Source organism: Saccoglossus kowalevskii, chromosome 6 (genome assembly GCF_978046115.1).
Source record: "Saccoglossus kowalevskii chromosome 6, keSacKowa6.1, whole genome shotgun sequence".
NCBI classification, from domain to species: domain Eukaryota; kingdom Metazoa; phylum Hemichordata; class Enteropneusta; family Harrimaniidae; genus Saccoglossus; species Saccoglossus kowalevskii.
Genome location: NC_140646.1, coordinates 34037547 through 34050305, shown reverse-complemented (window position 1 = coordinate 34050305; position 12759 = coordinate 34037547). Strand labels below are relative to the sequence as shown.

The window sequence follows — 12759 nt, the reverse complement described above, 5'->3', positions numbered from 1 at the left end:
CGAAAGACGCTGTGTTTGAAATTACCGTTTGCCTGTTCATCCAAGTCCAAGTTATCCACCTACTGTAGAATACTTTATTTTCGCCTGGAATTTATTTTCGCTATTTTCGCTGAAGGGATGTTTCCGTGAAAATAAAATCCAGTGAATATACTTTTTTTTCTATATTTCACATTAAAATTCAAGCAAAACGCCCAAAAAGCCTTTTCAGCAAAAATTAATTCCAGCGAAAATAAAGTATTCCACAGTACTATTTGAACAGTAGGTGATAGCTGTTGAGCATCAGTAAATTAATATACTATCTAGTAAACCTGTTTCATTTGTTATTCCTTTGTATTTCTCATTATAAAGAAATGTTTTGTGCTTGCCATTTTATTTCCGATAGGAAAAAAGTGTCTGCCTGTGCATGTGCTGTTTTGGCATGTAGCCTATGAGATTAAACTACCAACAACTTCAAATATATGCCAAATAAGCTGCACAATTTCATTGGCCAAAACTCCCAAATTGTGAAATCCATAGTACAAATTACTCACAATTTGTACTACGGCACATTAACCACTTGTGCTTCACGCTTGTGGTTCATATGCCATAATCATAATCATGTGATCGTGATTTAACTAGTACATAAACCAATTTATATGATTGGTTGAAGGGCTATGCATCATGTGAAAGACGATCTTGATGTGTTTTTGTGCTGTAAAGCATTACATTTTGGATATAAAAATGTTGGTTTTGGATTAAAAAAACCTCTTGAGGTACGATTGAATGTGTACGGTATGAACGTAAATTGCATTTTGTGGATTAAATTGACATTTGTAGCAATTCCCATCGTGTTCATTTCCTGACAGCCTTATATATGTTCTCCAAAATTACGATTTCTAATTATCGTAACTTAATACTGCTCTATATCACCATTACCATAGTCATTACACAATAAAATTGGCCGGTTTTGTTTCGCAGAAACATATTTAAGCTAGAACAATAATAATAAAAAAAAAAAAAACAGTTTTCAATGCACAAACAATTTCTGTACTTTTATCCTAGTTCAATTTTATTCTTACTAAAACCCTGTCTTTAAGTACAGTATTATATAACACACATCATATTTATTCCACACATACACATAAACAAATTGCATTTTTCAGAATACCAACAGATTTTTCTTAACAAAACTGGACAGTCTCCAATATACCAATAGTTTTGTTTTAATTTTGCATTAGAACCAAACTGGGATATTTGGAGCATTCATACACAGACTCAAAAGTCAGGAGAGGGCTTAGACAATTCAAGGACAAATACAGTTTTTAAACTCATTCAGAAAAAAAAATTCTAATCACAAGAAAAACAATGAATTTAATTATACTGAATTTGGTGTTCCATCACAATACTTTCTGAGTCCATTGTTTCATGAAGTTATTCAGGTTTGTAAAAGAAACAATACATTCTGTGATTAACTTTGCATATTTCCTAGGTTTTAATTAAAGTACATTTATTAATCAAATCGCAGTTGATTGTTACAAAAAGTGAAAACTAAGATCAATTTACATTAATCGTCCAAACCCCCCTGACATTAAATGGTCTATCCCTAACGTGGCTTGAAGTGGGATAAGCCAAATGACATGCCATTCAAGAATGAATTGCATTAAAAACTTCAAAATTGCAAATTTATTAAATAATGGTTCACTTTACTACTATATATTTAATAGACTTGAGATATTTCAATCATTCTTTGAATAACAGCTGTGCTTTGTCCTTCAGTCCTCTTTTAGAGTCTGTAACTTTACCGACATTTGTACATTAATTCAGTCGATAACCGGATTGATGAGACTTAGCTGATGCATCAACACACCTGAAGTCAGGTTTCCAACATTATAAGTATATGTCTGATGTCTTGAGTTGAGTTGTTTTCTGTGATGACTGCTACCGGTATATTCCGTAATCCACCCCCATACTTGCCCCAACAAATTCTAATTTTCTAAAAGATTTTTGACAATCAAAATTTTTACCAATAATTTTTTTACACGATCACCTGTGCATCTAGCTAGATTGTTGCATTTGCATGAATCAATGAACCAATACATGTTTTTGAAAAATGTTGGCATTTACACCAATGTATTATCACCATGGAAATCAAAACATATACCTGCATCTATATAATGACAAGCAAAATGGATGAATCGCTTGCAAGATATATATTGTCAATTACTTCGCAACAGGTGAACGCTATGATCTTTATAATGACCTTTATACCAGTATGACTACAGGGCATCGGTCATCATGCAGTGTGGAATTTTGTGTAAAATGTATTTGTAACATGAGACCCATGCCGAGACAATATGACATGTTGTGACAAGACATTCACAATCTTTTAACATAGAACTACTGATATTATCAATAAGGCAAAAAAAAAAAATTATTTCTTGTCTTGTGAAAATAGAAAAATTATGTGTAATTATTAAAATATCAGTTAACAAGCAGCCTCTCGGCTGAGATAGCTCCGCTGTTAGCAATGCACATTTCAATTAAAGAACAGACGATATATTAGAAAATGAACAAAATGCATAGTATCAATGCAATGGGACTTGCTGTTTTAAACAAGAATTCAAAAATATCATTTTTCACCATAAAGAAGAAAATATCACTTTTTACCAAAAATGACAAAAATATTCACCAAAATTAGAAAATTAAAGATATCATCATGAAATGAACAAATTTGAGAGTGGTCCACATGTAGTACCTATATATGTAATATCAAAGCAATTGGACTTGCGGTTTTTAAAAAGAAGTTGAAAATATCACTTTTTACCAAAAATGACAAAAATATTCACCAAAATTAGAGAATTGAAGATATCATTACAAAATGAACAAATCTGAGAGAGATTCACATGTAGTACCTATATATGTAATATCAAAGCAATTGGACTTGGGGTTTTTAACAAGAAGTTGAAAATATCACTTTTTATCAAAAATGACAAAAATATTCACCAAAATTAGAGAATTAAAGATATCATTACAAAATGAACAAATCTGAGAGAGGTCCACATGTAGTACCTACATATGTAATATCAAAGCAATTGGACTTGCGGTTTTTAACAAGAAGTTGAAAATATCACTTTTTTATAATACCAAAAATGACAAAAATATTCACCAAAATTAGAGAATTGAAGATATCATTACAAAATGAACAAATCTGAGAGAGATCCACATGTAGTACCTATATATGTAATATCAAAGCAATTGGACTTGCGGTTTTTAACAAGTCGAAAATAACACTTTTTACAAAAATGACAAAAATATTCACCGAAATTAGAGAATTGAAGATATGATCATGAAATGAACAAATCTGAGAGAGGTCTACCCAAGGTACATATACACCAAGTAATAAAGCATTCAGGCTTGTAGTTTTCAAGAAGAAGTCGAATAAGTAAAACATTGACACGGACGACGGACGACGACAGACAATCACTCATAAGATAAGCTCCGCTCGACAAAGTCGACAGCGGAGCTAAAAAGACCAAATCCCATATCATTGTCAGATTCTTCCTCTGATTCTTCTTCTTCTTTGCATTAAGATTATTTAATACCACAACAACAAGATACAAGTTCAACATTTTAATTATTTTTTTATATAATGCTTTCAAACACATGCATTAAAGTTTTAATAATTTGTTGCAACAAAACATTTCCTTATTCTACCATATGCGGCGCACTTTATCGTAAGCAGAATTGCGAAAAATAATGTGAGACACAGGTTTCAAACTAACCCACATGATAAGAAGAAGCAAAATATTTTGTTCTGGTCTGATGTTAATATTGGTTGATGTCTTAATTTTCACTATGACAATTTTTTGAAAATTAGAGAGACTGTTTATATCAATCTAAAAGTTCACCAAGATGTATTATTTACCATATCATATTCTGATCACATGATACTTTTTATTTGAAGTGTAATTTTATAAAAAATAAAGCTTTTATTTATGCTTCCATTCTGTAATCAGCTTAATGGATGATGGCATAAAATACTTGCAGGACTTCATAGCTTGAACAGTTCTTTTTATCTCTGATGCAAGCTGACCTGGTTCCTAGTTTGGAGGGGAGGAGTAATTGTTAGCTCCGCTGTCGACTTTGTCGAGCGGAGCTTATCATATGAGTGATCGTCCGTCGTCGTCCGTGTCCATGTTTTACTTTTTCGACTTCTTCTTGAAAACTACAAGCCTGAATGCTTTGATAATTGAGGTATATGTACCTTGGGTAGACCTCTCTTAGATTTGTTCATTTCATGATGATATTTTCAATTCTCTAATTTTGGTGAATATTTTTGTCATTTTTGGTAAAAAGTGATATTTTCGACTTCTTGTTAAAAACCGCAAGTCCAATTGCTTTGATATTACATATATAGGTACTACATGTGGACCTCTCTCAGATGTGTGCATTTCTTGATGATATCTTTAATTCCTTAATTTTAGTGAATATTTTTGTTAAAACGTGATATTTTCGACTTCTTGTTAAAAACCGCAGGTCCAATCGCTTTGATATTACATATATAGGTACTACATGTGGATCTCTCTCAGATGTGTTCATTTTGTAATATCTTCAGTTCTCTAATTTTGGTGAATATTTTTGTCATTTTTGGTGAAAAGTGATATTTTTGAATTTTTGTTAAAAACAGCAAGTCTACATATTGGTCATTTTCTAATGATATCTTAAGTCATTCAGAGAGCCTCAATTTCTTATTAATGACATAAAACTGATTTTGGTTCATACATAATTAGTTTGAATTGTGTTTTTTATTTTTTGTATTCTAGACGCCCTTGGCAATGTTTAGACTTTTATTTGACATTTGTTCAATTTGAACAAGTGATAAAAGTAGTGATTTAATAATTTTGAAAATGGAGCTTGAAAGTAAAACAGAATATGCGCATTTAACCCATTCATTCGTGTATGGTCTTCTGTCTACATGATAGAGACATTCCAATATATGGCGAATACAAATCAAGAAAATTGAAGATTTCAAAAAAACAAACAAAAACAATTAGAGGATCTGTGTTTTAGTGAGACATTTCTGTATAAATGATGTGATAAGTATAATAATGTCAGCTCCATGCTAGCTCAGAGCTCAGCTTTGAAATCAATCCTTCATTTCCCTTTACTAAAAATTAACTCTGGTGAGTGCTGCACGGATACATAATATTGTTCATCTGATACAGTGTTCAATTTAACTTAGCCTTGCGTTTTTGTTCATACGAGACCATCATATATACAATCTGGTTAGTAGATCCAATAATTACATTCTAAATACAATACATAGGAAATTGAATCCAAGATAAATTAATTTGGTTTAGGCAGGATTAATTTAAAATTGGTTTTAATTAATGACAGACAATTTAATTCTGAGAAAAGCAAAAAAATGCTTTGTAAAAAAAATAAATATAGAAGCCGACACAATTAATGCCTGTTTGAAAACTATCCTGTCAAGAAAAGAAAATAGCAAAGTACTCATTCTATATGGGGTAGGATAGTTGTACTGTGTGGGCAGAATGAAACCACACTGTATTGAAGCATTAATAATCATATATTTTAATCCCACAAGACTGTATCTTTTATACTTTCAATCAATTCATATTGATTTATTTCGTTACTGTCCATTCCAGATTATTAAACAGCAGCTTCTTAATTGTGTTGGTGTAGCCTTCTCTCAGTAAACATCTTGAAAGTGTAATGACAATTTGTGTACTCAATATTTGGTCTTTCCACTGCTATTGTCAAATTTTGTCACCTTGAATTACAGTCCCACTGAATATAGTACAAAACATTGCTTTATTACAACGTTAAAGAAAATTTGACGAATCTATTTGATTCAAAATTGACTTAAAAATTACTGAAAAATGCAAATATTTGTAAAATTGTTTTGCTGGGAAAAAAACTGGTTCAGTACTGTTTGTACATGTGCACACTCTATCTACTTAATCTACTTCAATATGCATGACATTCTTCTTGCAATATGGCATGTGTTGAACACGATACATGTAGCTCACGGTCGGTTATTTGTTTGACCTAGATGTGCATTATCTTCACAAAACGAAAATGAAATATGATTGACCCAAACAATATAATAATTTGGTTTAGTCAATTGTTGGATTTCTCTTGAAATGCTCAGTAAGATTTTCAGGATGCTGCCCTGTACATTTTGTTGCCATGTAAACCATTCATGAGTCTCAGATTGCTTCAAACGCATTTAGCAGTGTATGCCGACTTTACTAAGTCTATCAACATGGCGGGTAAACTTTAGGTAGACAAAAATTGACTCAACTCTTCTTGTGTGTTTCATTCATGTCCTGTGAGTCTTGTCATAGGTTGGCACATATACATGTACACTCTAGCTGATTACGAGAAAATAAGTATAAAGCTTTTAGACTTGTGCAAATAATATTGATTTATCGCGAACCTATTTCTTGAATTGAGAAATGTTTGAGAAGGTTTCCTCTTTGAAATCAAATTACCGCATTCACAGCATTTTGACATTTTGCCAAGTTATTTCCTCAGACTGACTGTTTGATAGTCTAAACAAAAAAATTACCTAATGTGATGTGGAAATCACAAAGTCATTGTTTCCATGGAAACAAGTTTGGGTACCCCTCTCCTTGTTTTGTTTCAGTCAAAACATCAATTTGATTTGTTATGATATTTATATAAATATTCATCATTTGTACTCGTTACCCACGTCATCATAAAATGCATTGGTAGATTTTACAAGAATGTCGCGACACAGTTGCACAATCCAAAATGTCAAATGACAAGAAATACAGCAATGATGATCTGTGTGCACTGTACCTTTTTAAAGCAGACCGGATTTAATGACAGACAGACTTTCAATGTGCTAGAAAACAGAAAATCCACCCACACACTGTACAAGTAGTACATTATCAGTTGCCATGGCAATAGTGATGCAGTTAGTTTGCAATCTTTTTTTTTTTTTTTCGTGACTAGTTAGCTTGTGCATGTATCTGATGATGCCAGTAGACACTTATGTAATCTGAGCGGCACAGATTCTACATGCACAACCCTTGTATTGCTTTGAGAATTGCCGCCAATAGGAATTTAGGTGTAATCTTTTCCCATTCCTTGTAATTTCTTGTGATGAAATGGCATGATTGTATAGTAGTTGTACAACTGTTTGTCATTCGTGTTGGCAATGCTGATAGTTTCAAAAACTCAAAATCATTTGGATCGTTTTCTAACCAAATTGTTATATTTAGCACAACAAAAACTTGATCAAGATGTATGTGCGTTCTACTGATATCTCAAGAACCACTGAACAGTTTTCAATGAAACAAAGCACATGGATCATCTAGAGTAATGCACAGACCTAATTAGTTTGGGGTTTTTCAATCTGTGCATATTAATGGCCTAGTTTGCCATTTTCCAGTTGTTCTAATGATATCTCAAAAGTCTTTCCACAGATTTCATTTGGTACTTAGGTGCCATTTTCTATTTTCTATTTGTTCTAATGATATCTCAAGAGTTCTTTTATAGATTTAAATGAAATTTGGTACATAGATGCTCTGAGGTTATCAGCAGGTCGACCTGGTTATTTTAGGGTTGAAATTCATGCATATAAATTACCTAATTTGCATAATAATTAGACATTTTCCAGCTATTCCAGTGATATCTCAAGCAACACTTTAATATTATATTTGAAAGCAAACATGATGTGTAGGTGAGTCATAGACCACAGATATACAATCAAATTTATTACTTTTGTTTCAGTATTTTTCTGTTAATATTATAAACCTTACAGGCTTCTTGTTCAAAGGCTGATCCTAAAAATGTGTTTATAAATTAATTATAATTATAATTTAAATATGCATGTACCCTATTCCTTATGTCTCTTATATCCTCAGCACTGGGGAGTTCTTTGATTTGTTTTTGTTGCCAATTGCAAGTTTATAAGTGAACCAGTCTCCCAAACCTAAGACCGCGGAAGGCAGGGTAGAATGTACTGGATTATACTGCTGAGTAAACAGTCAGCTTTGGGGAATTGAACCAAGAACCTTCCTGATGTGAGTTCACCACACTATTCACTGTACCATCGCTTAGATCTGTATTCTTTTTAAATATATGTTTGAAACTAAGACTTAAATCCTAGATTGAATGCCTGTTTTTTTGTTTTGTTTTTTGTTTGTTTTGTTCCAATAGGAATCCCTCCCTATTTTTTCTGCAAGGTGTGAAAATGTACAAAGCAAACAATTTTGTCTTTAATACAAAAGTGTTTTGCAGTATAATCCAATAGAACCATGATTAGTGGACTCAAGTCATCTGAACTATGATTGGAGAATTCAAGTCATGTGACCCACATAATGAACTATGATTGGAGGATTCGAGTCATGTGACCCACATAATGAAATATGATTGGAGGATTCAAGTCATCCGACCCACATTATGAACACATTGGGAATAATTTGATAGCACTTTATTTTTTGAAACACTAAGTATATGAAATGATAATAAACAACATAATAAAAAATACTCTTTTCATAGTTAAAAAATATCATGAAACTAATTATTGTATTAAATCTCTGTATAAAAGCTACTTAAATAAGTAATATAATGGTCTCTATTTTATTTGTACAATGGTTTTTACATTGTGATTGAACAGGAAGTCAATTTAAAAGCAATGAGTTTGACATTCACCCATTGCAATTAGTATTTGCCCTATGGATAAAGCTGACTTTGTTCAATAGAATTCATCACAACAGAATAGCATACAAACTGAAAATCACATTTGTTGTAGACTGTATCTTAAAAATATGACTTATTTGGGACATAAAACATTCTCTGTCATGTATATAAGCTCATTTGCTACTAATAGAACAAATATAGAATTGACAAGGCAGTTTAAAGTTGCATTCACTTTTATAAATCTGTGCCGTACTATCAAAAGACACTCATTGAGTGTAATATAAATTTTGTTATTCTTGTGATCACGTGATTTGATATTTGCATAAATTAAAAAAAAATGGCATATTTTCAAAGTTTTAAACAAGATCTTTATTATGGTATATAACATGTATGTGTAAATGTATTTTTCAGTCTGTGCACTGAGGCCAAACAATTGAACCAGCGAACGTATGCCAACTCCTATATTGTAGGTACGTTTGTATAGAGAATAAGACCACTCAGAACTCTCAAAATTAAATGAGTAGCGGTGGATATCTACTTTCATTATCATTATATTTTTAAAACTACTGTAAAATACATGTACTTTATTTTAGCTGGAATTATTTTCAGTGAAAAGACCTTTTGGGTGTTATGTATAGAGTTTATTTTCACTGATTTTTGACAAGTTGAATGTAAAATATTGAAAAAAGGTATATTCGTTGCATTTTATTTTCACTGAATTACTCGTTCAGCGAAAATACCGAAAATTGATTCAAAGCAAATATAATAAAAGTATTTTTTAGTAAAACAGCATTATTTTAACACATTTTATGTTTTGTTCTGTTTCACATATTTACAAAGTTGGAATGCAACTTTCAGACATAAACACAATATTAAGATAAAATTTATACTGATTTGTCTCCTAACAAGAACCACTTGTTGATTTTGAATAACTTTCGATTAAACAAAAAATAATTGATTAAATATTAGTGATTCAAATTAAATTTCAGTTAGTTAGAATTGAATTTCTGTGACTTCTACTTATATGGCATTTTATTTCAAACTTGGCCAAAACAAACAAGTAAATTTTGTGATATATTCGGCTACGCTAACGAGTAAAATTGCAGATAATTTAAAAGCACTATACAAATATTTTGCTGGGCGAAAGCTTCCATCAAGTAAATCAACAGAGCTAGTAAACAGTGGGATACCCCTACTTGTTTCCATGGAAACAATGTCTGATCAATGATTTCTGAATAGTTAAGTCCTACTCTGGTGGCAATTTTGAATTAATTTGACAAAATACATAAAACTGATATTTATGTTTAGAAATCAAAAATTGATTTAAAAAAAAATGATAGCAGAATTAAACCGTAAGCTGTATATGGTTAAGGGGTGTTCTCAGATTTATTTGTATTTTCAGTTCGTCAAAAACATCCTAACTTTGGTACGCAGAATGGGGGTATATGATTCTACATGAAATACCATTAATTATTTGAGAACACCCCTAAACGTACTTGAACTTACAGTACAAGTGAATTTGGTATTAATGAGTCATGCAATATCTACAACCATTTTCAAGAAACGTGGTATAAGGACTATTGTAGTGCTTGTAGTATTTTAATCATATTTTTTTCATGTACATTTGATAGTATAATTACTGTTATAAAGATTGTGTAAATATTATGCAGAGAATAACATTTTTTTAGTCCCCGTTTCATGCGTGCGTGTGTGCGTGCGTCTGGACATGTATCTTAGAAATGCCTGGACCAATCATAATTAAACTTCACACATACATCATACATGATATTATACATATGCACATCAACTTATTTTACGATCTGATTCAAGATGGCCGAATGGCGGCTATTTTTGTGCTAAAAATCATAAAAATGAAGCATTTTGATGCAATTTTAACTATTTGCTGTACATCATCAGCAATATCTCTCAATATGGACAAGTACTCGTTTGACGATCAGATACAAATGTCAATCATTTTAATGTTAAACAATCATCGTAATCATATTCCTGACATGGTTATATTCCAGCTATATTACTATAAACAAAACTATATATCTTAAATTTGATAACTAACAGGGACTGTGCCATGCATGACTTGTTATTTCGGTTCCTTCATTCTCTAACATTTTAGTTAAAAAAAAAAATTTATTTGTGAACAATTATACTGTATTTACAAATAACGATCAGCAGGGATGAGTCATACATTTATTTATAAGAAGTCATGTTACAATATATTTAACTGTGTTGGGGAATAAATTTAAATTGTCACCTTTTCTATTGACACCCCCAACACTTGTACTTTCCCTATAGAAACACCACAAAAGCGTTCTCATGCTTTGAGTAGAAAATGTCATGTACTTATTCCATCAGACTCCCTAAGCTGGTGGAAATGAGCATAGTCTTTAAACCAGACACTCTTTTTGGTTGTCTCATTTTTTAAAGATTAGAATCGATCAAATTTTTTGATACGATTTTAGGAATATGTTGACTTTGTTTCTAAGATTCTGATACATTTATTTTTGTGAGTGAGTAAATTATCTGTGTGTTTTACCTAAAACTATGATGTTGGAAAAAATATTTTTTAGGGCAAAAGGAAAAAAAAAATTCAAAACATCAGGAAATTTTTTTGATTAACCAACAAGTTTTTTAAAAACATCCATGTTTTATTCTAGAGCTATATCAATTATTGGGATGAAGGGAATCTATACGGCAATATCACCCTATTGTAGTAAAATGTGCAAATATTTGGGAACATTTCTTTTTTATTAGTGTTGTGGAAATCAATGACGATGCAACACAACCGGAATAACCTAGGCACTAATTCGAACGAGTACGGTATTATGAACTGTTAGGGTATATAAATAAAATAAAAATGGTTATCACACTATTTTGATTGACTGTTAATTGGCCGTTTAATTCTGATTCGTGAGGAAAATCTCAAGTGAATTTACATATGCACCCCCGGTCTTTCATGCTTGCTATAGTTTTGCAAAACCAACATTTTCCAAGATGGGGGGGGGGGGGCATGTTACTTGCCCAACCATGGACTTCATACACCAAGCATTTGGGCCAGGGAATCTGTATAATAATCAAATTAATTATAAGAATAGAAAATATTTATAGTTTGGCCAAAAAGAAGGGTTTGCTTCTCATCATTACAAGTGTCATTTAGTTCAGATTTCAGATCAGATAATTTGAATCAACCAATCAGGGTTCAGAATTTGGGTCAGATGATTTGAATCTTCCAATGATAGTTCAGATTTCAGATCAGATAATTTGAATCAACCAATCAGGGTTCAGAATTTGGGTCAGATGACTTGAATCTTCCAATTATAGTTCAGAATTTGCACCGCACACATTTCTATGCAATATTGCAATGAAAGAGAAAATATTTATTGAATATGCATATACCAAGGACATGTTTTTCTGTTTTAGTGAATGTTTTTGTCGATTTAAATCAGATAAATGTTAAACAGATCTTGAATAAATTTAATACAAAAAAAAAAAATTAAAACTGTATCAATTATTCAATTTTCCTTGGGATGAGAAGCAAAACCATACCTTGCACTCGGACAGTATATATTGGTCTCCTTTATCACTGTCTTCACTAAGCCTATTACGTGGTTGTCTAATTATATAATTGAATATATCCTTAATATGGGTATATGACAAAACTATATGAGACATAGTTTCCATGTACACTGACACGAATCATGTATGTATGCTGATGTTGAAAGTATTTTTACCTCAATTAAATTGCAATTTTAATATCAATAATCGATCCATTATGAGAACGTCAATTACAGCTGCATAGTATACACGTCTGATTTTGCAGATTCTTGAAAAGGAAAAGGTAAATTCAATAATGGGCTTAGTGTTATTTGTATTCAATATTTATCTGTCTCCTATATTTTTTTTCATGATTGCGTTTCTTTTTGTGACGATTAAAATTTGTGAAAGTCACTGTTCCCGATGTAATGTTCACTGTTACAACATTTTGCAGTTTTGATTCCCAAATTTTTTGTATTAAAATGGTTTACAGGACTTATGCATGCAAATAATCTGCTGTTGGTTCCCAGTGTG

At 31.5% G+C, this 12759-nt stretch overlaps 2 protein-coding genes across 4 annotated transcripts in view; one reads left to right on the top strand and one right to left on the bottom strand.

Moving 5' to 3' along the window:
• The window catches only part of LOC100373117 (protein O-linked-mannose beta-1,4-N-acetylglucosaminyltransferase 2-like), a 40408-nt gene that overhangs the window by 11224 nt on the left and 16425 nt on the right, over positions 1–12759 (top strand). The window lies entirely within an intron of this gene.
• The window catches only part of LOC100373265 (putative NADPH-dependent quinone oxidoreductase VAT1L), a 44253-nt gene that overhangs the window by 17924 nt on the left and 13570 nt on the right, over positions 1–12759 (bottom strand). The gene's annotated exons all lie outside the window — the stretch shown is intronic.